The sequence below is a fragment of the Polypterus senegalus genome, chromosome 10, assembly GCF_016835505.1.
Source record: "Polypterus senegalus isolate Bchr_013 chromosome 10, ASM1683550v1, whole genome shotgun sequence".
Classification (NCBI taxonomy): domain Eukaryota; kingdom Metazoa; phylum Chordata; class Cladistia; order Polypteriformes; family Polypteridae; genus Polypterus; species Polypterus senegalus.
This window is the reverse complement of record NC_053163.1, coordinates 13,374,437-13,401,191: the sequence shown is the minus strand read 5'-3', so window position 1 is coordinate 13,401,191 and position 26,755 is coordinate 13,374,437. Positions and strand designations below refer to the sequence as shown.

At 37.8% G+C, this 26,755-nt stretch overlaps 1 long non-coding RNA gene across 2 annotated transcripts; it reads left to right on the top strand.

Moving 5' to 3' along the window:
- Positions 1-13,460: 13,460 nt before the first annotated feature.
- LOC120536772 lies at positions 13,461-26,752 on the top strand. 2 transcript variants are annotated; one of them, XR_005635193.1, is made up of 9 exons: positions 13,461-13,741; positions 15,043-15,222; positions 15,992-16,156; positions 16,265-16,320; positions 16,426-16,751; positions 16,877-16,927; positions 17,569-17,658; positions 18,609-18,793; positions 25,382-26,752. It is a non-coding gene; the product is annotated as an uncharacterized LOC120536772 (long non-coding RNA). The 2 variants fall into 2 exon arrangements; XR_005635194.1 differs by lacking the exon at positions 15,992-16,156.
- The last annotated feature ends 3 nt before the right edge of the window (positions 26,753-26,755 follow it).

The following is a 26,755-nucleotide window of genomic DNA, read 5'->3' as shown; positions in this document are numbered from 1 at the left end:
TTAAATTGTTTCAAGAGTCTGATGCATAACTTGTGCATTGATTGGCAGTATTTGCTCTCCCAGTGTTAAAAGTTGTCCGTGACCATTTGTCCATTACATATCTTCTTTATTTCAAAGACAATCTGAAGAACTTGGAAGCGCTCCTGATGACTTGTATCTGCTCCAGCTTAACTCCAACTCTTTCTGCAGTCTTCATATGTCATCAGATCTGGTGGTTCAAAATGAGAAAAGTCCACACCTTCCACTAAACTAGCCCACTACAATTTAGTCTATTGTGTGAATTCTTAATCTGTTTGTGTCTAACTGCTAATTAGACCCCTGTCCCAAACTATCTGTTTAAGCATATGCAGCTGTACAATTAACATCAAAATTTGAAAGGTAACATGCCACAGGTGCCAGTACAACCACTTCTGCCCAAGTGACAGCACATGTGCCACTGCATAAACTGTTCACAAACCAACATTTGTGGCCCCTCTGCACACATTTGGGGTTGACTTAGTTGCCTCTTGTGCTTTCCTACCCATGGTGCAACTCTTGACTGCCATCAGCCTTTACCAGTATAGGCTGGCATCACCACCATGAGACATCAAAGCTATGCAACTCTCATCATTCCCCGTAGGCCACCCCTAGAGTTGTTTGCTCACCATATGCATACTCATTGTGCTAAACACCTCGGTTCAGAATTGGCCCACTGGTCCTGTGCCTGTACCACAGCCGACAATCTCAGCAGGGCTTCCATATTTTCCCAATTAGACTATACCTAAACATCGGAGCCCATATGTCTTGCAAATGTATCAGCTGCACCTGCTTTCCTGAAAAGTTCACCAATTTGCTCAGTATACCTTTTCTTATATTAATTATCCCTCTTAATTAATTAATACCCAGAATGTATACTTTATGAGCCCAAAATAATCCCCTTATTTTGGCATTCCTAACTGGTTTGTTCAGTTTCCACCCCTTGGAATATAAATTTGCTGCAGTAATGAACAAACCTTTCCTTTTAAACTATAGCTATTGTGACTAGTCCTTATTATTGCATGACTTGTGGACTTGTTACTCACTTAAACCCCAGTAAGTGTCTTTTCTTGCTGTCTCTTCAGTTCTTCTTCATGTCTTTGTCTTTAGTCTTTTGTTTTCTTTGTCGTTTCCTCTTTCTTTTTTCATTCACTATGTAGGCAGGTCTGCAAAATGGAAGGTGACAAAGCAGTTTCTGTCCATCTCATTTTCTTGGCTGTCGACCTGGTGCCAAAACTCAAACTTTGCTTCCAGGCATTCATTGGAACAGCTTGGCACTAGTGCCACGCCACTCCAATGTGCCAATGGTAACCCGATCTCCTGCATGGATTTTACTCTGCTAATTGCCTTCACTATTTATTACCTGCACCAAACCAAAGTCCATAAAAACCTTACAATAGAAGTAGCACTATTGCAAAAGGCCAGAAAATTGAAACAGAAATAACTATTTTCCCTTTCCTGTCTTCCTGCACTACCCTTCTATTTTTTTTCATTGCCTGTGTGTCCTTTTTTTATTGTATGGTAACTACTACCTGAAAGTGTGGACTGAAGCCTCTCCAAACCCAAGTTCTAAATCCAGCATTTCTGCTAAAACTGACCTGTGTTCTTTACTAAAGACCAGCTCACTTTTCTCCATTTTATTGCATGGAGAGTCATAGGCTGTCTTTTTGAACAACTGGTCAGTCAGGTTTCGAATTACTGAACCTAAGTGTGTGTGCTTTTTAATTACTGCTGGCCCCAGCACAGCTGTTAGGACCTTCACACCCCTGTGCATTCCTGGCTTCCTGCCTGAGCTTGTAAAACTTCCTGCTGCACCATCCCCATCTTTTGTTCTTTGGCTTGTCCTGTTTCATTCAAACCAACTCCTAAACTGGTGCACTTTCTTTCCAACTCAGCCATTCTTGCACTAGCACATTCAGACCTTTCACACACAAGCACTTGAATTCCTTTCATTTCCATTGTTCTTTGTTTAAATTCCACACTTTCTTTACTCAGTATCAATATGCCAATATCCAGTTCATGCCCTCTAGTCAACAATTGCCATTCACACTCACCAGCTCCTCTGCCTTCTATCTGATCTCTTTGTCCTAAATCAAATTTCAATGCAGCACTGGTTACCTTTCCTAACAGTGGTGAAATATCTATCAGTGTAGCATGCTCTTTAAATACTGGACAGGCCTCAGAATTACTTGGAGATTGTGGTGCAGTGGAGAATAAAGGAAGAAAACACCCTTGCTGTTTTCCTTCCTTTCATCTCTCTCCTTTTCCTCACACTCACATTCCCACTCTTTATCTGAGCACTCATCTGTCTCATGTAAGTCACCCACCCATGTTTTAGGGTTCCAGTCCGATCTGGTTACTATTGCCCTAACTTTCACCATGGGTGGTTTACATTTCTTTTTTCCACTTCTTTCACTGCTTTCTACTTTAGCAGCGGTGTTCTACATGCTAACACTTCACAATTATCACACCAACTGTTAAATCTTTCAAAACTCTCACTCAACATTCCATAACTTTCACTTTCATTCACTTTGCTATTTTCTTCCTTATCATGATCTTCCTTATTACCAATAATACAAGCTAGTAAACCTCTTATAACAGCAGCTGTCTTCTTTAAACCTGATCTCTGTTTTCTTGCTTTTAATCCTTCCAGCCCCTTCCATTTTGTGGCACACTCAGCTCAGCTTCTGCTTTCTCTACCTGAACTACAGGTTTCCTAGCTTTAGCCTGCTTCCTCTGCCACTCCACTGGAAGATGGCTGACTTTAAAATGAACTTAGGCATTTCTAAGTCTACAATTTACTCTAATACAATTTGCCAAATTCGTTATGGGTTGGCCTACTTTTGCCCCTGTAAGCAAACATACACATACATACACAAAGATTCTAAACAATAAGTACCGTATGAATGACGAATGCATGTCCCATCACTCCCTAGCACTTTAACCACTTAAATGCCGTATGAATGACGCATGCATCTTTCACCACTCCCTAGCACTTTAATTAGGGACTCACTACCACCAGCACTAACAAACATGCGGGTGTCCTTGTGACACACATGAAGTCTCTACACTTTGTTGGTTATATTCCATTCAGCAACCAAACAAAGTTTTACTTCCACCGCATTTGTACACTGGGTGCCCTAAAATTCACATACATAAACAAACACATACATCAAAACAGTATTTGCAAACAGGGTGCAAAACTTGGTTACCCCAAAATCCTGCCGACTACGCCAATTGTTTTATCTTGGTAGAGTAATATATGTATTGCTCTACTTTCCCCTATTGTATTATTAATATGTAGCCTTAGAATACCTAATCTCACAGACTTACCACTGTATATAACTTATCCCCACCTTCCCTTCTATATCTATAACCTCAGGCAATTAGATGTAGTAAAAGACAAGCAGGAGTTAAGTTACACATAAAATAATGTATTACTGATAATATTCATAAATAATAACAAAATGCAAAGTACATTTGAATATTGGCAACCATACAACCTGATAAAATGGTGATGTGTAATTCAGGTGGCACACAGACTTGCAGTTACTTAAAATGTCTCTAGTTAAGGCATCGTTGGTGCTCAGCTTTCAGCCACATGTCTGTTCAATATGGCTGCTGAGCTGTGCTCTTCAATGTGTTGTCTTCATCATCATAGTGGGTCAGTCAGAGAGAGAGAATGTGGTTGAGCAAGTACATTTATAGATGTTCTCTCCAATTCCTAGAACCAATAGGACATCATGGTACTTGAAGGCCTCTGAGACAAGCCAATTCCAAAAGCCATACCTCAGACCAATGGGTGAAATAGAACATCTTATCTCCTGCCCTACCCCCAAGACCATATATTACACTAACCTGGCTTTGTGTGGGAGATCAAACTGGTTTAAGACACATCCCCCCAAATCCTGTCATAAAATTACAAAGAGACAGTCGTAAAAAGGGGGATGGGGGAAGGCAAACACGAATACCTCTCACCACTTGGTTTGCCTAAATTATAAATAAAGACATACAAAACATTTATCAAGTTATATGCAAAATCCTACATCACAACAAAAGCCCAGCACCAGTGTCCCCAAAACAAACATGTCTGCTTGCTGGCTGAGCTCCTTCAGAGAGTACAACGTCCTTGTCTCAAAGAATTTCAAAACAAAGCAAGTAAAAGACAGGTAGGCCACACAGGACTGCGGTCATTAAAGCTGCTTCAGGCCTATGCTTTTCATAGCTATATAGTACTAAAACTAATAATAAAGAACATTGATCCTTAATCAAAATTCTCAACAGCCACTGGAATGGACCAGTCTTTAAGCCCCAATTTTCGATGTTTCCAGAGTAATCCATGGAAGCACTTCTGGGATCAAGAATGCCACCTGGTCCTCCCAGTAAATTTCTGGCATGCAGATTGCAATGAATCTGGCACACCACAGCTTCACTTTTAATGAAACATCAGCCTTGTATAAACGGTTAAAGTTTAAAATTGAACAGCTTTGAGGTGAGTGAGGACAAACCACAATAACAATGAATGGGCACACAGACGACACACACTGCTAGACTCAAACATAATACTCTGGAGGTAGTCCAGGAGAAGCAGCAATCATTGTGCAGCCAGGTGCTTGCTGGACACATCAAAGCTGGCAAACAATTGAAAAACAATTTTCTAGTGAAAGGACCCCCAAGTGGAAGAAGCACATGTAAGGTATCCTTAGGGGCTTTTTCAAATTTAAGACTGTCAGGTGGTCCTCCTCACTGGTGGTTGAAGATCAAGAAGCCTCTGCATGCCATCAGTGTACTGTCTTGGGCTTTGTGCATTTTGATATTGAACTGCTTTCTTTTTTTTAAGTACTGTAGCTAATTTTAAGGAAACAAATGGTTCTGCATTTTTCATACATCTTTGCTGACTTATTTCTACTTGACTGGGAAGTACTTGAAGTGTAGGAATCAATGTGCAATTTAAAAATGCTAGAAGAAGATTCAGATTCTTCTTCTTCACACCCCAGCCTAAAATTAGAACAATGCAGGGCCAGTTGGTCCAGCCCCAATTAAGGCACATCCTTAGCTAAAAGGCTAAATTCTTAGAGTAAAACTATTGTCGATTTTTCCATTTGAGATAATCCTGAAATTGTAATTTGACACAAGTAACCCATATCATATGAAAACTTTACCCTATCTTACAGGCAAAGGAAAAAAACACACACACATATGAGTGGTATTTACTGCATACCACGTGCCCTCGTAAGACGCAGCACCCTAATTTTTACAAAGAAAATCACGAAAATCATTTTGCCCCATGTAGGACGCACTATGTGATTGTATAGGAAGTGTTTAGAGAGAGCGAGAGAGTGCGACGCTGAGCACGAGCAAGCCCAAGCAGAAGAAGTAAACATTACATACATTTCCTTGTGTATGATGCACACCTGATTTCATCCATCCATCCATTTTCTAACCCACTGAATCCAAACACAGAGTCACGGGGTCTGCTGGAGCCAATCCCAGCCAACACCAAACCAATCCTGGGCAGGGTGCCAACCCACCGCAGGACACACACAAACACACCCACACACTATTGATAATTTAGGATCGCCAATCCACCTAACCTGCATGTCTTTGGACTGTGGGAGGAAACCGAGCACACCCACGCAGACCCGGAAAAACATGCAAACTCCACGCAGGGAGGACCCGGGAAGCAAACTCGGGTCTCCTAACTGCGAGGCAGCAGCGCTACCACGCGCCACTCCACACCTGATTTTCTAATGCTAAATTTCAGGGAAAAATGTGTGCGTGGTACATTGAGAAGCACCATGTGAAACGAAGACTAGACCTGTAACTCATTAGGATATACACAATAGATATAATGACACAGTTTAACAAGACACACGAATGGGAGCGCACAAAAGAAACATGAAAGCCATGCATCAATCAAATCATTAAATTTTCAGTGCAAACAAACAGAGACTATCTTCATTATTCTATGGTAGAAAGAAGTAAAATGCTGCCAGTCTCCTAAATATAGCAGCTTTAGTGCATTTCCAAAAATTCAGCTACTAGAAATGCTACTAAGTTGGTGAATCTATACAATATAGTCAAGTACAAAATGGATTAATTGCAAAAACATGATTGTTTCCAAAGACAATATATAATAAGACAATAGAGTAAAAACATGGCAACCATTGCCAAAGGAGCAATACAAAATATCTTGTTGTGGTGACATGGGATAAAACACTAAAGAGTAGAAGTATCACAGACATAAGTGAAAGTAAAATTGAAGAAATATTTTGAGAATAATAGTGCAAAATTGTCTTTGTTAAGAAAGATCCAGTGACCTGAAAATTGCCAATAGTTTTAAGAACTTGTATTGGCTCATTATAGATAAGGTAATTCTTTGCATTTTATATAGCACTTTTCACACTACTCAAAGTGCTCAGCAATTGCAAGTTAAGGGCCCAACAGAGCAGAGTCCCTATTGGCATTTTATGGGAATCGAACCGGCTTCCTTCTGATTGCCAGTGCAGATTCCTAGCCTCAGAGCCACCACTCGATATTATTTATTATTATAGATAAAATTTACAGAGCATGAGACAGGTACAAAAGAAATGACACAAACCTATTTCATTGTGGCCTTCATTGCTTTCCTGTTTTGAATTATTGTTGGCCTAAAAGTGGTAAACACGGGTGTTTGCTGACCTTTAACTGATAGATTGAAGATTTTTAGGTCATCTGATGGTCTTGTGGTCAATATAATTAAAAACGCACAATCAGGGACCTTAATTTCAATTAATTTCTATTGGAAAATATACCCTTTCATGTACCAGGTTCCCAACTGCCCAAGAAGGAGCTCCCAGCTGTCACAGTTCTACTTGTTTTAGTCAGTTTTCTTATAATTTTCCCCTTGGGATTAATAAAGTATCTATCTCTAATATTTAGCCACGCTGGTTTTTGGGGAGTTATTGAATTACAACTTTAGGATCTTCTTTTGAATTATGAGCTTTTGTCCTTTCTTCCCATGACTACATCATGCCATCTGGATAATGCATCACACTATAAAGAATGCTTAATAGCTATCAAATAATTTATTGTTTTATTCTTTCATTATGTGTAACCCACTTCCTTTGGTTCATGACTGCAGGGAGCTGAAAGTCTTTTATAGTTAAGCCAGAAACTAACTCTGGGTAGAATGTCTCTTTATGGAAAGATCTCAAATACTGTACAAGAACTGTACAGTTTAAAAATGTAACTGAAGCGTTATCTCATCATAAATTTAATTTTAGGAAAATTATGTGTTCAGATGATAATATGATGATAACACTTTTGTGTAACAAATTAGTAACAAAATATCTTTACATATGCAAATTGTTGAAACTGCCTGTACTATGGTTGTATGATTATTTTTCCTCTTTTTACTTCCACACACATAATGAAGATGAACCTACTTTTTAAAAGAATGGTCCTTTTGTTCAAAATATAAATTACATCTTCATATCTGTATCCATTATATCCAGCTACTCAATAGCAGCATTGTTACAAATCTGTTCAATAGGTGGAAGTGTTTCAATTCCTATTGTGTATTCTATTTTTATGTTTTTATTTCTTCTCTGTCTGTAATTAATTGATGCTTTCTTTCTCCTTCTCCATAAATTATATATTTTGAAAATTGTAAAGTCTTTTCATCACCTTTGATGCCAGATGGTGTCAACTGTTACAGAAATTGTGTGCTTTTTTTTAGTTTGACCCAATTAAATATGTTGTAGTTAACATCATGCTATAAAAATTATGCCTGTTTCATTGATAACAAATTCTACACCTAGATACCCTATCTTAAACATATTACACTTTCTTTTTAGGGTCACATGAAATAAATTAAGATTTCTCAGTAAGATTTAAGATTATTTTAACCTTTAAATGCTAAATAATGAGTTTCTAGCAGTCTGTTTTCTTTTGTGATTGGCAGTCTGGATTGTAAGATGAAGTGGTCCAATTCGGTGGAACAGAACTTGACTAGAATATATATAGTGGTTGTGAAATACCATGAACTTTCCATGTGTTTTTTTTTCTTTTATGTGAAATGGTCCTGCATTAAATATAAACAAGACAATAAAAAGTTACCCTACAGTGCTCATTGTATTATGTTTCAAAAGAGGTTCAGGTGAAGAACAAAGGGAAAAATATTAATCAGTGATTTGGTTATTTTCATCCATCCATCCATTATCCAACCTGCTATATACTAACTACAAGGTCATGGGGGTCTGCTGGAGCCAATCCCAGCCAACACAGGACACAAGGCAGGAAACAAACCCCGGGCAGGGTGCCAGCCCACTGCAAGGCGCACGCACACACACACCAAGCACACACTAGGGACAATTTAGTTATTTTTCGACCTTTTAATAGTTACACCAGTGAAACCTGAAACTGCACAGCAAGTGTTAAATACTTCTCAGATGGGATAATGACTATTTTTTTGGCATTTTGAAGGAAATTCATAAGACAGAATATAACATGTACACAGCCTGAAATCATGTCCTGCATTAAGGGATCACCTGCTGTTGTCTTCCATTTGGAGGTGGTATCCTCTTCACATTTACCAGTAAAACTGACCCAGTGGTCCAATGCAGAATAGTGTTGGAGCAACAGAGACTTCGTAGGTCACAAAGGATTATTCAGTTTGTACAAATTCAAAATTACAAACTGTTGCCAGAAACACTGCTTGTGTATATTACAAAATGTTGTTTTCTAGCTGTCCATATGATGCAGACACTAGCTACCCATGCTAGGTGCCCCTGCTTATCATTGACATGTTTTGGCCACATTCTAATGAACATCTGGTCTTTATGAAATTGAGTTGATCAGATAGTGTATAAGGTACTTTTAGTTTTAATGGTTTTTAAGTCTTTTATTGTAACAAATCTATAAATGGATTACAGTGTAAAACCCTTTTGACTCATTGGAGACTTCTTATCATCATATATGAAGATCATAGATGATTTATTTATACTTGGTACATTTTCCAAAATTGTATTAGTATGATACATTCATTATTAAATATATGTGGAAACATTTCAGAAGCAGTGTGGGAGGAGGTTTTGCATAAGTTAACATTAGTTATTTTAGTTCATGGAAATAATGACCTGCACCTGTTTGAAGTATATTTGCCTTTAAAATACACATGTTGTTCATTCAGACACCAGCATAATGGAAAACATACCATCATCACAGTTTCCATGATGTATATGAAAACAACCAGCAGTGTTGAAGTGTAAATATTCAAAAGGTGAAGGATGGAGAAAACAATGCATGCTGGAAAAACCTTCAAGCCATTAACACAGCTTTACAGAGACTCTGTAGTAGCGTCACATTAGGTTTACTTACCCTAATTAGTTTTCAAGTCATTCCATTGAGAGACAGTTAAATATTATATAAAATAAAAAATAAAAAATGAGAATAATTCCATTTTAGTTAGTACTTTCAATCCTGTATTGTTTCTTTTAAAGATTTTTATATAACACAGGTATCAGCTCTAAGAACAGGACACAGGCCTTTATAAACGAATCATAATTTAGTTATTGGGGTTTAAGAGATTTAGGAATATTGTGAATGATTCCTCATTGTTTAGAGTTATGAATGTAGTACCAGAATCTTGGACTACCAGCCCACTACAAGAAAATGTCAGTAGCTTAAACCTTTTGATGCTTCAGGCTTTAAGGTGCATTGATGCCAATTGTTTCTTGCCAGCGATTGGCTTTGCCATTTGAATGTCCTCCAATCAACTCTATGATCAAACAATAACCCCAATAATTATGCAGCAGAATAATGAAAGAGAAAGAAAACTGCTGACTTGATTAAAGGTAAAAGAGCTGTGAGGCATATTGACATTGGCGCTAATCTCAATAGTGTTAATTTGCATACTTCTGCTGAATTTTGTTGCTTCCTGATAGAATTTCGTGTATTAGTCAAACACGACCTTCCTCTTCTCAACCCACATTGATTATTTGCATAGTTTTAGTCACCTTTTAGAGCAAATCCTAATAATGAAACTACACTAGTTAAAGTAGTAGATGAATTGTGAGTTAATGTGGGCAGATGTCACATACCTGTTCTTGTTCTCTTAGACATGAGTGCAGCCTTTAACACCATAGACCATAGTATTCTTAAAAGATTTGTGGGGCTCTCTAGAAATATCGTAAATTGGTTCAAATCTTATTTAACATGTAGGAAATTCTGTTAGGTGTGGTGATTGTAGTATATTGTGGTGCATATGATGTACCTCAAAGATCTATTCTGGGTCCTCAATCTCTGTTCTCCTGTTAGACCAGATTATTTCAAAATACAAGGTGAACTACAACAGATATGCAGACAGATATGCAGACACACTGCTTTAGAATTATAACATTCTTCATTAATAAACTCTGCTTTCTTTCCTGTGCTGCTGTTCTGCTCCTCCACCAATTCCTTGAAGCACTGTGCTGCCATCTATGATGAGGGCCCCAGCTGTCCATGAGACCCATTGTGTAGAATTCTCTCAAATGAAGCCTAGAAACAATGAGGGATGTTTGAGCTTTCTACCTAACTTAACCTATGTTACATAGGTAGAATTTCCAGTGGGGCATGGGTGGTCTTTTGGCCTTGGAACTCCTTCAGATTTTGTTTTCTGTCTCTTCTCTATGGCCATTTGACCTGTCATTGTACTCATCTGTAGAGACCTCCAATACGATATTCTATATAAGGATACTACTTTTCTATGAATTATGTCTTATGTAAGCTCATATTGTTTTATTTTTTTTGTAAATGTTTCATTATTTTTCTTACCTAAATTAATGTATTTTCTTGTAACTATTTTTGACATCTTGTAAATCACTTTCAGCTACATCCTGGGTATAAGAGTGCGCTACAGAAAAATATTGTTGTATGGCCTTTTCTAGATACATGCTGCTGTGCCTTTAATTTTTCCCATCATTTATTTTAGGCAAGACAAGTTTAATTATCTTGGTATCATGCCATTAATAATACAATTATCTGTAAGGAATGCGGACATATATAAATATATTTCTGAAAGGTCAAGAATTTTCAAAACAATGTGACATAAATTTGGCAATGTGGCGGACGTTCCGTTTTTGTTTTTCAACAAATAAAAAACACACCCTACCCAAAGATATCATGCCATTGAAATTTATCTGATTATGTTAAGAACATGATAATAAACACACACACAAAAGACAATACATGAGTTATTTGATGCATTATATTTTGTAGCATATGAAACTAACATTGATACAGAATGAACCTCGCTATACTACAACAGAATCCTGCATTCAAGCATTTAAACAATCATACATACAGGATATTTTCCTGTGGAATGTTAGTCTCTGCCCCTTAAACATTTATTACTGGTGAGTGTGCACAGAAGACAATCATCCAATTCAATATATGCACACTCAGGCAGAGGTCCAATGTGTGTGCTGGCACCAGGAAGACGACAAACAGCCTCAAGAACAGATTAGGATACAAGTTCAAAATGAGGATGGACATTGTGTTCCTGCAAGAATGGGCTTAGGACCAACTGGATGATATATCCCTGATGTACAGTAACTAGTACTGGTTGATGTCCCTGCTGCAGCCACCAGATATAAATGAGAACTACAGCCGATAACACTCCACACTATGACGCCTGGCATGGACCCTGTGTTTCACAGGTAAGTGCACAATGAATGTCCCCATCAGACACATTCATAACCATCACTCAGCTCTGTCTCTGTCAGAAATGTACATGCTTTACTTACACTCTTCCTTTGCTGCAAGTGAAGAGTATGAGTTGATACATTACAGGTTATAGCACTTGGTATTTGATTTGGACCAGACTACAAACTTATCTCAACCTATGCCAACTTGTTGCCAAAAGAAGCTTTTGTAATTGTATACGTGTGAGAATATCTATATTGAGTTTAGTTTTCACTGAAGCTGAGAGTTGAGCTATTTACCTATTTTGAAATTCATTTAAACCAGTTCAGGCTTTTGAGGTACAGGAGACCATCCTAGTAACAAAGGGTGCAAGACAGGATCCAGTCCATTACAGGGCACACTCATGCACAAACTCAAACACACCACCATTGGGATAAGTAATGTAGAAGAAAACAAATGCCAACCCAAGGAGAATGTGCAGACACAGTGGGTTCTCAAACTGCGGGCGGCCCCGAAACGGTACAAGGGGCAACGAATAAATGAACAAGACATCAAAATTAATTTTTACATTTTTATTTCAAATTTAAATTTGCAAGTATATAATCACAACGAATGCATTATAACTAAAATTAAAATAAAACATTTCTAAGGCATAGATTTAATGACTAACATGTGCCTGCGTTAAAGTACACAGCCTGTCCAGGTTTGGTTTGATATTCGAGATACGACACACTGAGCTCCTTTTCTATTTCAAGTTTGTTTCTACTGACGAGCGGCGCCGGTGCTGCTGCTTTTATAGTCGCGTATTTTCAATCCAGAAAGTTCGAGACGTATTGGTATCTGTCGCGAACATTCGGGTAACAGTAGATGAGGTGATAATGCAGCGCGACTGCACCACATTGGCAGCGTAGCCAATATTGCCAAATTGAGTTAAATAATTTACTGCGTATCGGGTTATTTTCATGATACAACCAACAGCGGTATAACATTTATCGGACGAAAATACGTCGGCACCGAGAGCAGTGTTATCCACCTGTAGTTGTCACAATCCAGGCGATTACCCTTCCCTTTCCAGACAGGGACGACAAGTCCAGTTTTCCAGTCAGTTGGGATGAAGCCAGTCTCTCAAATGTAAGCAGCAGAGGAAGATGGACATCACGCCGTCGTATTGTGTGTGTGTGTGTGTGTGTGTGTGTGTGTGTGAGAGAGAGAGAGAGAGAGTATAAGTATGCGTGCGTTCTTTCACTTTCCAGTTGCTAAGAAGGCAGCATGGTTTCTTATAAGACAGATGTCGAAAATGTGGGTCACTTGAATGTAACCACTAACGTAAACGGGGTTTCCTGATAAGAATGCTTGTCTTTCACTTCTGCGTGAACGGAGCGACACAGCAAATTAGCCGAGTATTACTGAAGTTTTAGTTTCTTTTCCGTGTTATGTGCCGTTGAAAGAACAAACTCTTCTGATAGCTTGAAGAAATAAGTTAAATTAGAAAAGAACATTTAATTATATTTTTGCAACTCAAAGCGCAGGACACAATATAAAACAATAATACAAGACATGTACATACCCATTATGTAGTTTAGATTTATTGAGCAGGGTAGCGCTGCTGCCTCGCAGTAAGGAGACCCGGGTTCACTTCCCGGGTCCTCCCTGCGTGGAGTGTGCATGTTCTCCCCGTGTCTGCGTGGGTTTCCTCCGGGCACTCCGGTTTCCTCCCACAGTCCAAAGACATGCTGGTTAGGTGAATTGCGATTCTAAATTGGCCCTAGTGTGTGTTTGTGTGTGTCCTGTGGTGAAACATTGGTCCCTGCCTTGTGCCGTGGGCGGTCTTGTTCTGATTGGCTAAAACGTTAAGTATCTGGCTGTGTGACTGATCTTCTTTTCATACTGGTAAATAACTAGTACTGTACTGAGTCGCTGCTGTATTGTAGGTTTCGCGGGAGAACATACAAACTACACACAGTTGAAGGCAAAAACACTGATGGGCTTTCAAAAAGTTTTATGAGGATATGAGGTAGCACTTCTCCTTACAGTGACACCTGTTCCTACTGGAAATCATGTAAGTACAGATTATTATTATTATTATTATTATTATTATTATTATTATTATTATTATTATTATTATTATTATTAAAGTTTTAACTAATTGGAGGCATAAAGTAACATTGTCAGCCGAACAAGCAAAACACATGGTGTTAACGTTCCAAACATTTTCTTGTTCTCCGACGATTAAGTGACGTTCTGTTTTCAGTTGACTTATTGATTTTAGTACATTGTTTAATTACACACTCTATTGTAAGGTAATTGTAAGGTAAGGTATTGTAAGGTAATTTGAAGCGTTTTTTTTTTTGAAAAGTTTACATACTACACAGTTTGAAAATGCCGAAAGAAATCAGTTTTATATTGTTTAGTTTTCAGTTGAATGACATACAACCGGTTCTGCATATGACTTACGATGGTCCTGGGAACTGGCTCGGTTACTATAACGTCGATTCTATAAATTAGTTCCCCATTTTACTCCGTGGAGCCTCCACAAACGTTTTGGAGGATGGGGTTGTAATCTGGAGTCCATGTAGATTGAAGTGTCACACCAAATCAGTAGAATAGCTGAATTGTATGCATGCGGCTGTACAGAGGTACCCCGGCTTGCGGTAGCAACAGTTATTGATTAACTAGTTCGGTGCCGATTTAAATGAATTATCAAGTCTGAAACAATTAATTATTCAAATGATATTCTGCATTTTTATATTTTATATGACCCCGAGTGGCACCATCTCAAATGACTGGAACTTTAAAGAAGTGTTGTCAGATTTAGATCTCGCATGACCACTATAAATGAGGAACATCTTTTTTTCCCATATATGTACTTAACTATATCAGAAACCAAATGGAGGAACTGCAACTGACAGACATGTGATTTGTTACTTCCCTTTGAAGTTTTTGTTTTCTTTTCAAAGTAAATAACGTTTGAAGTAATGTATGTGTATTGTTCTCATTGTGGTCCCCTCCTGACTGTTAAGGAATCAAATGCATGTTTATAGCAACGTGTAGACAATGAGTGTACTTTATAACTTCACAGATCATAGCAACACATTAGACTTTGATTGCTACAATGTTAGTCAAATGATATTCCAGGTAAGGTTACACTGGATTTTTGCCTTCAATCTGTTGATGGGAAAGTAACTTTTAGCTTATTTTTATGACATGCAAATTATCTTTATTCTGTTTATTAGCAGTAATAATTTATTGCAAGAATGGCATTCAAATCAATATGCAATTGACAAACATAAGTCAGACTTGTTATGCTAATGCTGATTTTTTTCTACAGCAAGATAAAGTTTGTAAAGTGTTTTTTTTTAGGTGTGTATTTAAAGGGCCTGTACATATTTTAAAGCTGCTTATTAAACCTATTCTTTGGATGTTGAGGCCTGACGTTAACCACGAAAACAGCCCGTGTCCCTTATAAAAGCATGCCTATGGTGTTAAAAGAATCAGAAATCAAGGAAGATTTTTCAGAAATTAACAATACATGGCAGAGTGGTAAGTAGGAATTTAAGCAGAATTTCATTATTGTTTTTTTCTTGATTATTAAAACAATGTCTATTTATTAGAGCACCTTTCTGTATCAAACACTCACTCAAGGCACAAAGACACAAATGCATTCCCAGGTTCAAATAACGGATAGATTTATTATCCACAATTCCTCAGTTAAGCACAAAGCACAGGTTCTCTCTCTTCACAGTACCTCACAACACTCTACACCTCTACTCTCACCATTGCAACTGCCCTCCTCCAGAGCCGCGTGTTGTCTCCCTTCCTCCCTGCTCCGACTCACATGCATAAGTAAGTGCGGACCCCTTAATTGTGACCTGGGAGTACTTCTGGTGCCAGGGCTGCTGCTCATTGGAAGCACTTCTGGGTCATATGGAAGTCCAGCATAGCAGAGAGCACATCTCCCAGCAGCACCCTCTTGCTGCATCCATGGTAGGGCTGCTGTGCCAGCCTACATCTCCCAGCATGCCCTACCAGTTTCTAACTGGGTACTGAAATCCAGGGTCACTGCCATCTAGTGTCCTGGGGAATAAAGAGTCCCCAGTGATGACATCTTCCAATGAGCTGTCCGTACATCCACTCTGTCCATCTCTTCTGGGTCTGGCACCTTTTTCTTCCCTGGCCAGGATGCTTGTCTGCCTGCTATGAGCCTCCTGTCCAGGTAAGGAACCCTCCCTCTCCTGGACAGGGTGCCCGCCCAACCCAAGTGGCACTTACAATATATATAATTTATAAATAAATATGTATTTTTTAATAGGACCACAGACATGTTTGTCTTGTAAAGGGCTGCTGTAAGTCAAAGCTAGGGCTTGTGGTTTAAAGTCCAGTTGTTTAGTCCTTTCCCACATTGCCTGCCAGGAACGGAATTCTTAGACTCTCCAATGAATATGTGTGAAAATAAAGTACCGCTGATCTGCTTCAGGTAATCTACTCATATTCCGTTAATCAATAAAGCTCTAGTGTACTGTAGCTTTTGTGCTTCAGTAATGTTTCACTTCTTTATAATTCATCATTTATTTATTTATTGTAGAATGCATCCCTTGGAGCTTGTGCTTCTTCTCATTTTATTATTTTTGTGTCAACCATGTAAGTATATCATTTCATCTTTAGAACATTTGACTTGCACATCATAAAATGTAAAAGTAACTATTTTTCCAGTCTGACAACCATTACAATATGTGACTCCTCTAGGGGCCCTTGAGCTGTCTTGTGATCCAAGTGTTGTGGAATCAGAAGTTAACCAGACTGCTGAACTTAAATGCCAAATAAGAAACATAAAAATGAAATAATAATGATTGTATGGACAAAGGATGGTGCAGTCATAGGAGAACGACATAAAAATTTCCGTCGAAGGCAGACAAGCACAGGATTCCAAATATAATTTTGTGGAGCAAAAGAAAATCAGACAGTTTCTCTTGAGGTTAAAAATGTTCAAACATCAGACTCTGGAAAATATGAGTGCATGATCTTTACAGATGAACAGCATCGTATAAAGGAAATAAACCTGAAAGTGCAAGGTATTTTGATCAAGAAAGTATTATATTGTCTTCTCTTCACAGAAACCTTCTGTGCTTATTATGCATTGCAAAGTACTGTACTGTTTTTTTTTACTTAACAGTGATTTTTCTTTCCTATTTTGTAGAAAGTGACCAACTTCATGGCTCAAATAGTTATACAGACCTTACAGAACCAGGTATAAATTCATCTTTTGTGTACACCTTACCTGTTGCTATAGGGCAAAGCTAGGAACTTGATAAGCATGTTGGACTGTCAATCCTTTTACAAAACAAATTTAATTTTTAAGAACAAGTTACATGGAAAACCTTTAAATGTACAGGAGCAAACTGATATGTTTAGTGTGAGTACTTAAATGTATATTTTACTAGTTCATATTATGATTAACTACTATGAAACATAGTTCAGTCTTTTAGTATTTATGACTTGGGCATTGGGATGGCATGGTGGCACAGTGGTAGAGCTGCTGCCTTGCAGTTAGGAGACCCGGTCCTCCCGCATTGAATTTGCATGTTCTCCCGTGTCTGCGTGGGTTTCCTCCTATAGTCCAAAGACATGCAGGTTAGGTGGATTGGAGATCCTAAATTGTCCTTGGTGTATGGGTGTGTGTGCCCTGCCTGGGGTTTGTTCCTGCCTTGCACCCTGTGTTGGCTGGGATTGGCTCCAGCAGACCCCGTGACCCTACGTTAGGATATAGCAGGTTGGACAATGACTGACTGACTGACTTGGGAATTGAATGCATACAAATACTTGTGCTGTTTTTATGTATTGTTTAGAATGTAGCTGTTTGTAATAAGTCATTTTTCTTGATCATATTAGTTCTTGGAAGTCGTATACATTGGATTACCATTCCAGTTTTCTGCTGTTTTACCGTTATCACTGTTGCTGTAGTCTTGAAAGTCCGAGTAGGTAAGTCCAAGTGCATAGATTTCTAGTAAGACCTTCTACTCTTTGTGTTTTTATTTGTTTTGCTGTTTCTTTTCAGCTGTGTTGAGGACGTGCACGTGCCAGTGGTTGGGTGTTTCTATTGTTAGTTTTAATTATAACCAAAAAGGATTGTTTGTCCTAGATCTAATGTTTTTAATAAAACTTTGATTTAAAAAAAAAAGAAAGTTCTATTCAGACTTTGGAAAATCACTTTAAACTTGTAAAATGTTTCTGTATGTTGCCTTTCCTGTGTGCTTTAAAACTCCTTGAGAGTGTTTTTGATTAGATTATTTATAAAAGTACATTTAAAACAGCAGATGTTGCGCCAAAGTGCTGTACAAAAAGCATTAAAATAAACACAATGCAAACAATCACATAGAAGCAGATTAATAAGACAACCAATTCTAACATCCACCACAATCCCATTATGCATAGTGAAAGGTGCAAGAAAACAATAAGGTCTTAAGCGGACTTTTAAAACCTCGATAGAGGATGAAGGCCTGATGTGAAGAGGCAAGTCATTCCAAAGCCTAGGAGCAACAACTATGAAAGCTCTGTCTCCCTCGACTTCAACCGAGATCTCAGAACTATAAGGAGCAGTTGTCCAGATGACCCCAGTGCTCTTGGTGGCATATAGGGGTGAAGGAGGTCACAGATATATTTTGGAGCGAGACCATGCAAGGCTTTAAAACAAACAACAAGATTTTAAGATCAATGTGACACCTCACCAGTAGCCAGTGGGGAGAGAGGAGCTAAAATGGGGAGATGTGATCCTTTTTCTTGACCCAATTAAATTGAAGGCGATATGATTCATTTAAGGGTGCGTTTCAATATCATGTTTGAAATGGCAGTTAGTGGCGAAAAGGGTTTTTAAAATTTTATTTCTGTGCAGTATTTAAAAAATGTATTCACAATTTTTTGTGTCTTTTCAGTTGTAAAAATAGTGAATCAGATCAGCTGCATGTCTTTAAAAGTACTCGTAAATGCACCTCTGACAGAAGACTGACAGATGATGAATTGACACTCAGACATCGGCAAGAAGCTGCTTTCAGTACTGACGTTGGAGCCAGTCTCAAGTCTGGTCAAGCATGAGGGGAGTACATGGAAAGAAATTTAGGTGAGTAGACAACATACAGGCTGGCACTTAATTTGTGCCAGAGCTGGCTGGAGCTCACGTCAGGCACCACTGATTCTGAGCCCTCTGCACTCTGAGACCTCCACATTCACTCTGGTACCCCAAAATCTACATCAAATATTTATTTTCTATTTTAAATCTCTTAACTCTTCTACACATTTTATTAATCATTTTAAAACTAGGCTTTAGGCTGATGTGAAAAAGAGTGCAGTAGCACTAGTAGCCATACAAATCAAAATAAATCTTCAGGTCGATACAGTGAAAATAAATAATTACATAAATAAGCTGACTCTCTGGTGCAGCGAGTGTGGATGCTGATATGGAAGTTAAGAGCAATGGGAATGAGGTGATGGGGACAAAAAAAATTAGTCAATGTTAAAGAGAGTGAAAACTGAAATACAGCTGTGCTGCATAGAGTGTGGACAGCGAAATGATTTAAGATCACTAGATATTCAAGTAAATGTATGCATACAAGTACACTTTTAAATGTATATGGCAAGAGAAATAAATAGTTCTTACAGAGACAGATTAAGGTGTGGAGCCATCTGGCATTCTTTCCTCAACTTCTGCATTAATAGGGGAGGAACACTGTTGCTGTTTCAACAAACAGTAAATGAGACTTGACTATGCTGTCAGTTCCGAAAGTACTGCTGGGTTGAACACCTGGCCTGAGTCAGGTTTGCAAATAGTTCATTACTCCTCCTTGGTAAAACGGATGAGCTATCAGGAAGCAGCTGGGAACTGGTCAATCCAGCTGAAGGCCATGGATTGCAGCCTTCTTCAGTCCATAATAGTCGCCATTGTTTGCTGTTTTGTTTAACAGGCAGTAGGAATACTGACTGTGTGGTATGAAAATTGTATTTAAATCCTTGTTTGGTCTGTGGTGGGCTGGCACCCTGCCCGGGATTTGTTCCTGCCTTGCGCCCTGTGTTGGTGGGATTGGCTCCAGCAGACCCATGTGTTAGGATATAGTGGGTTGGGAAATGACTGACTGACTGACTTGTTTGGTGCACACCTAGCACATGATGCTGGTGCACTGTAAAAGGGAAACCAGCTACACAATCTGGTAGGTTTGTGCTGAGTCTCTCACACTTCTGAGGTTATCTTTAAAGGTTAAAATTTCCAAACGTTTAAGCAATATATGCATTTTAAAAGCATTAATACACAAATGTCAAAGCGAAGTGTTTACTGAAAGCTGCTTTAAAAGTGGTAAACTGTTGCAGGAAGGCATATATCAAGTCTTTTAGCTAAGAAAAATTCAGATGCTCTTGTGGTTATGTTTGCTAATTGCTACTGCAGGGCCCTGTCAGGTCTAAACAAGAACTTGTGGTAAGCAGAGGAATTAAGCTGTGTCCTTTGTAAAAAAAAGACATTGCAACATCTGAGTGAGTGCACTTTTGAACTGTCTAGAAATGAATAAGTCACTGGCTAGCGTCAGTTAAGACCCTTTAAGCTATCCTTTCTGCCATGTCCCATTAGCAACTGAATGAACCAGTAAAGTTAAAAGTCTCTTGCTTATGTGTTGAATTCCTTGGAATTGTAATGTAATGAAAGAATGTATAAAAGAGTACAGCATCAAATTCCTCTTTGTAGCATTTACTCACTGCCAGCTTGGTGCACATGTCTTTGTGTTACCTCTTGCATGTAAGACTTAGAAAAATGAAAAAGACTTGTTGATGCTTCCTGCTGCCTTTGTTAATTACCTCTAAATTATACGAAGAGAAAGGGAGTCTCCCAGTGGGGGTGATGGTCATTTCTTCCACAGTGGCCTGGTCCAAAGGTACTGTTGGGTTTAACACAAAGCACATCACTTGCCTCATGGTAAGAAAAGTACCTGAGAGCAGGCTGACATAACTGAAGAAGGTGCTGCATATAGCAATTTGCTGAGTGGGGTGGAGTCCTTCAGATTTCCTTTTGCATATAGTTAACATTATCAATTGTAGTTTAACTTATAAATAATAGGAAGGTCCTCAATTTTTGTCAGAAGAAGTGTTTTGTTTTGATCTGGTATTTCAGAGAGGGTAATGGTGACAGGTTGGGCCTCCACACCTTAAGGGCTGATTTAATGTACAGTATTTATAAGGCAAATGACGTAATTCAACATTACTAACTAACTCCCTAAACTGCCACTGTCGTTGCTTCCCCATTCCATTTACGGGTAGTCGCTATGCACCTCCTACACTTTCTCATTCACAAATCACCACTTATACAACCTCAATCTGTTTTCAATAAAACCTGTCCTTCATGTTTTGGGTGAAGAAATTTGAGAGAGAAATTAAATAAATCTAAACAGACAGTAATGTTTTTTTATTATTATTTATTTTTTTTTCCAATTTACATTGAGCCTATTTTTGAAGAACCTGTTAATAAAAGACTTTTTTTTTGTTGTTTGTTTGTTTTTCTAATTCTTCAAAGACAAAATGTGCTGGTCATGGTCTGTCACCATTTTTATGTTATGTGCTTAACCTGTACAAATCTTTCTTTTGGGTTGTCTCCTGGCTGCAAAATTTTGGTTTCTGCAGTTTAATTGAAATTGTGTCTTATAAATAGAATAGATAGATACTTTATTAATCCCCAAAGGGAAATTCACATACTCCAGCAGCATATTAATAAAAGCAATATTAATTAAAGAGTAATAAAAATGCAGGTATAACAGTCTATAATCTTGAATAATGTTAACGCTTATCCCGGTGAAATTGAAGAGTCGATAGTGTGGGGAGGAACGATCTCCTCAGTCTGTCAGTGGAGCAGGACAGTGACAGCAGTCTGTCACGGAAGCTACTCCTCTGCCTGGAAATGACACTGTTCAGTGGATGCAGTGGATTCTCCATGATTGACAGGAGCCTGCTCTGCCCGTCGCTCTGCCACAGATGTCAAACTGTCCAGCTTCATGCCTACAATAGAGCCTGCCTTCCTCACTAGTTTGTCCAGGCGTGATGCGTCCCTCTTCTTTATGCTGCCTCCCAGCACACCACCACGTAGAAGAGGGCGCCACAACCATCTGATAGAACATCTGCAGCATCTTATTGCAGATGTTGAAGGACGCCAGCCTTCTAAGGAAGTATAGTCGGCTCTGTCCTCTCTTGCACAGAGCATCAGTATTGGCAGTTCCATCCAATTTATCATTCATCTGCACTCCCAGGTATTTATAGGTCTGCACCCTCTGCACAGTCACCGCTGATGTTCACGGGGTCCATGAGGGGCCTGGTCCTCCTAAAATCCACAACCAGTTCCTAGGTTTTGATGTTTGAGTGCAGGTGATTTGAGTCGCCCCATTTAACAAAGTCCTTAATGAGGTTCCTATACTCCTCCTCCTGCCCACTCCTGATGCAGCCCACAATAGCAGTGTCGTCAGCGAACTTTTGCACGTGGCAGGACTCCGAGTTGTATTGGAAGTCTGATGTATGTTGGCTGATCAGGACCAGAGAAAGTCCAGTCCCCTACGGCACTTCTGTGTTGTTGACCACAATGTCAGACCTGCAGTTCCCAAGATGCACATACTGAGGTCTGTCTGTAAGATAGTCCACCAGGTATGAATCTACTCCCATCTCTGTCAGCTTGTCCCTAAGGAGCAGAGGTTGGATGGTGTTGAAGATGCTAGAGAAATCCAGAAACATAATTCTTACAGCACCACTTTCTCTGTCCAAATGGAGCAATCAGCAAAAGTGTTGTGTTTTTCTTTTTACCTATGTTGATGTGTTTCATTTATTTATATCATCTTGATCCTTTTTCTTTGTAAAAGTTTCTTTAAACTGCACTCTTTGTATTAAAATGCACTACATACACAAACAGCGTTTCCCACTAATAGACACTTGGAGCTGGTTGCTGCTGCTACAACCTTATATACAATGAAAATCATAATATTATCCCATAGCACACTTTTCAATCTTCGTGCTGTAAAAATTTTTGCTTATGTTTTACACATGGACTCAGATATCCAGTGTACTGCTTTTAAAAAAATAAAAATCAGAACCCTGCTGCAACTTTATTTTATAACATTGCTCCTACAAAGCCCATTAAACCACTGGGGATTTATTTATTTTACAAGATGCGTGTTTGCAACAAGAAAGAAACAGAAGACAATGTGACTTATTACTACAGTATTTTATTAAACTGGCAGTTTGGTTACTTTGCCTGAGCTTTTTAACCTGGCAATGTATCCGTTTTAATAAAATAACCGTTTAAAATTAAAACTTGAGTTTGCAAATTTGCTCACCTGCAAAGAATGAACGACTTTCGAATATGCAGTTGCATTTGGCTGTTATTCCATTTTGTGCGCGTCAGAGCTACAAATTTTAGAGTGATCCGTTCGTTAAAATTAAGGTATACGTGCAATATGCCTCATTAGTTTCAGTTTTTATTTCTAAGCTAAGTAAACATCAGCAAAAATGCAACCTCTAATTATCGTGCAAAAATGTATTTCTCATGAAAGAGAAATCTGTGTCAGTGTGCACTTACAGTATTTAATAATTATATAATTTATTTGTTCATCTGTAAGCATCATTTTTAAATTCTCATTTATTGTTATTCATTCAGAGAAACTATTTTTAATTGAAAAATCCTTTATTTAACGTATTTATTGTATAGTATTAAAAATAATTGGTAAACTTCAATTTCTGTGTTTTCTTTTAATTACCCAGATTAGTGCTGTGTAATAGAGTAATAGTCATTATAGCCATTAAACAACTGCTTTAAGTACATGTCTGCATTAACCTACAAAAATTAAATTATGGTGTGACTAAAACAGTGACATTTTCCGAGTGTTGCCTCCACTGTTATCAAATGTCTGTGGGAAACTCTTCATAAATGTTGTTGCTGTTGTCTATGCAGATCACTGCAAATTCCTGTGAATGTAGTGGAATACACTAGAGGTATATTAACAGTGTTATAGTGCTGGGTGACATGGACTTCAGTTGATATAGTGATTATTTTGACCCAAAATGCAATATTCCACATCTCTGGATATGTTCTCATGACACCTTAAAGATTGAAGAACAATATTATTTAAACACGTATAACATTTTTCTCTGCAAATTCCAAAACCTGCTATATTAAGTTACAATACTATCCAATATTAGCGAAGGAAGCCATTTTTTATATTTTTCCCCAAAGTTTAATTTGCCAATAGGAAACGCACAAATAACAACTTTCTCTGTCCATTTTGATTCTCCTCCACTTATTTTTGAATTTCCTTGGTATGTTTTCCATTCAACAACTTGCCTAGCTTGCTGGCATCAGTGCCACTTTTGGTGTAAATTACTTGTTACTGCAGTTTTATGACCACTGATCAAGTATAAGAAATTTGAAGGCACATGTTCAGAGGTGAAAATGTGTTTTGCAGTATGGTAGGTCACTGCAGCTGTTATCTCCTTCCATCTGCTGCTTGTCTGCACATACAGTGGAAAAGAAAAAGCACCAGTGAACATTCTAGAGGAACAGAAGGAACCCTTGGCAGGACATGCTACAGGAACCACAAATGCCAGAAAGGGGTGTTAATATGTAGCAACGTGTTTTATCTTTGGATGTTGTACTTCTTGAACAAATCAGTTTGCAAGCAATAGAGCTTTCCGACCTCTTCTAAACTCTTCTGTTCCTCACTGATTTTTTTTTTCTCATATTCATCGCGCCAGGCAGCATTGGAGATTTGAAGGTGTGATATAACATTCAGAATAAGTTATGGAAATTTCAAATAAAATTGCTGAATTTTATTTTGTTTACACCTCCGATGAAAAACATAAATAAATTGCCAATTCCAAGTGCATCATCTTTAGTTATTTATACCTTCAGTATCTGTAACATTACATAACACATGACATTCTCAGATCTGCTTAATCTAATTCAGGGTCATAAGGGCAGCATTAAGAGCAAAGGAGGAAAAGCTTTAGATAGGTTACCAGTACATCCACACATTCATGTTGGGGAAAGTTTGAGTTGTCAATTGACCTCACGTGAATTAGCTTTGAGGATGTGGGAGAAAAGCCTGCACCTAAATAAGGAGGAAGTAAACTCATTAAACTTAAGTATAAATTCAAAGATAGATTTTATTATTCTGGTAACTGATATGAATTCACCTACAAAATAGCTTGAATACACTCCATCTCCTTTTAAAACAGAATCTATCACATATCTTTATATAAAAGTATATTTTTCAGCAATCTAAAAATAATTACTCCCTCCACTAAACAACAGAAAATAATTTGAATCTTTAGACCTATTAAAACAGAAAATTGAACAAAGATTCCTATTCATATTTCAGTATATAAGACAATTATAATCATATTTTCTTAGAAAAATAATAAACTAAGAATTATGTTAAAGATAAACTGCTCTCTTAATTTGCATCTTAACTATATGGATATATAAGTATGACGATACTTTCTAAAACAGAAGTGTCAATACATTTAATTTGGTTGTAGAGGGCAGCAGTGGCCATAAGTTTCAGTTCTAGCCACTTTCTTAATTTATAATCTGTCACTTCCACTAAAAGATAATATTTATTTACCCTTACATTTAATTGATTTGTTTTTAAGATCTACAGCTCATAATTATTTCTTTTTCCCAAACCAACAGAGAAGCAATAATGAAAAGGAATGCAAAGCATCAGACAACCAGCTTGACCCCATTTGCAACTGTGTGCCAATATGCTTATATAAAATATTTCAAAACAGAACAACAAGCAGAAGAAGCTCTGGAAAAATCTGATCTGCTCTTCAGTTTAAAATATTTCATTGGTGCCCTCAGAAAAAATGAAAATTGGCAGTTTTGGAAATTTCTGGTATGGCAGAATAAAGGAAGCAACAAGCAAATTAAACATCGGGTTTCATTAAGATGAAGAATGAAGAAGATGAATGACATAAGCATTATTTCCCTCCAGTTAAGGATTCTGAATCTTAAATAAATTAAAATTTAGGCAAAAGATGGTGTGGCATTAGCAGCAGGATGTTGGTTACAGTCAAAATAAGAAAGTGAATGGAACAAACATCTGCTGCCAGGGTGTCCCTGAAATGCAGAACAATAGAACAGGCACATAGTGGATGCAGACTTGACATTTTAATCAAAGAAATACGTTACAAAAAAAAAATTGTACTTGTTGTACTTCATACATACTGATAGAGAAATAATTTTAATCTCGCCTTTCTATAACTGTAAATATACAACTAGCTTTTCCAAACAAAAAAATCTTTAGCCTATAAATGTGGAGAAAAATGGACATAACACAACTATGAAATCTATTTTAAAACTAATATCTTTAACATGTTTACAGAGCTGATTCTCAGCTTAAGAGTTTATGTAAGGTTAAACTCTAATTGCTTCTTCTATAGTGGAAAGTCTGAATTTGTGAACTTTAGAAAAACGTTTCCCATGCTTCACTTAAATGCAGATTCATATTTTTCAATTCTAATTAATACATGAGACAGACATTTACAGTGAAGTCTACAATTAACTCGGTATAACATAAACTACAGAGCATGCAGTATTCAATGCTTTAAACCAGAAATTGATTTCCCATTTTACATTAAAACATTATTGCTGACTACATACATATTTTATGCCTTTATTTGTTTTTTAGTGGGTATCTTGCACTTCCAAGCTCTTCCTGTTATCTTCCACTGGTCCGTTGTTTTTGCACAGTTTACATTGTATATTTAGTGCTGTTCTGCAAAGCATCTTGTGATGATAAAAATGTTAAAGACAATATGAAATAATGACTGTCTCATCACAACAACAGTGAAGAATTTGAACTTCTCCTCTCTGTGGATAATGGACACAGTATATCATAATGACAAATTCTTTGCAACCAAATGTGACTCTGAAAGTCTGGACTGAGATTGACAATAGCAAACGACTGGAGATATAACAGTGCTGAAAGATGATTATTACATTTAAATACAAAACACATCATTATCAGAAAAGTAAAAATAAAAAAATGTATACATTAAAGGT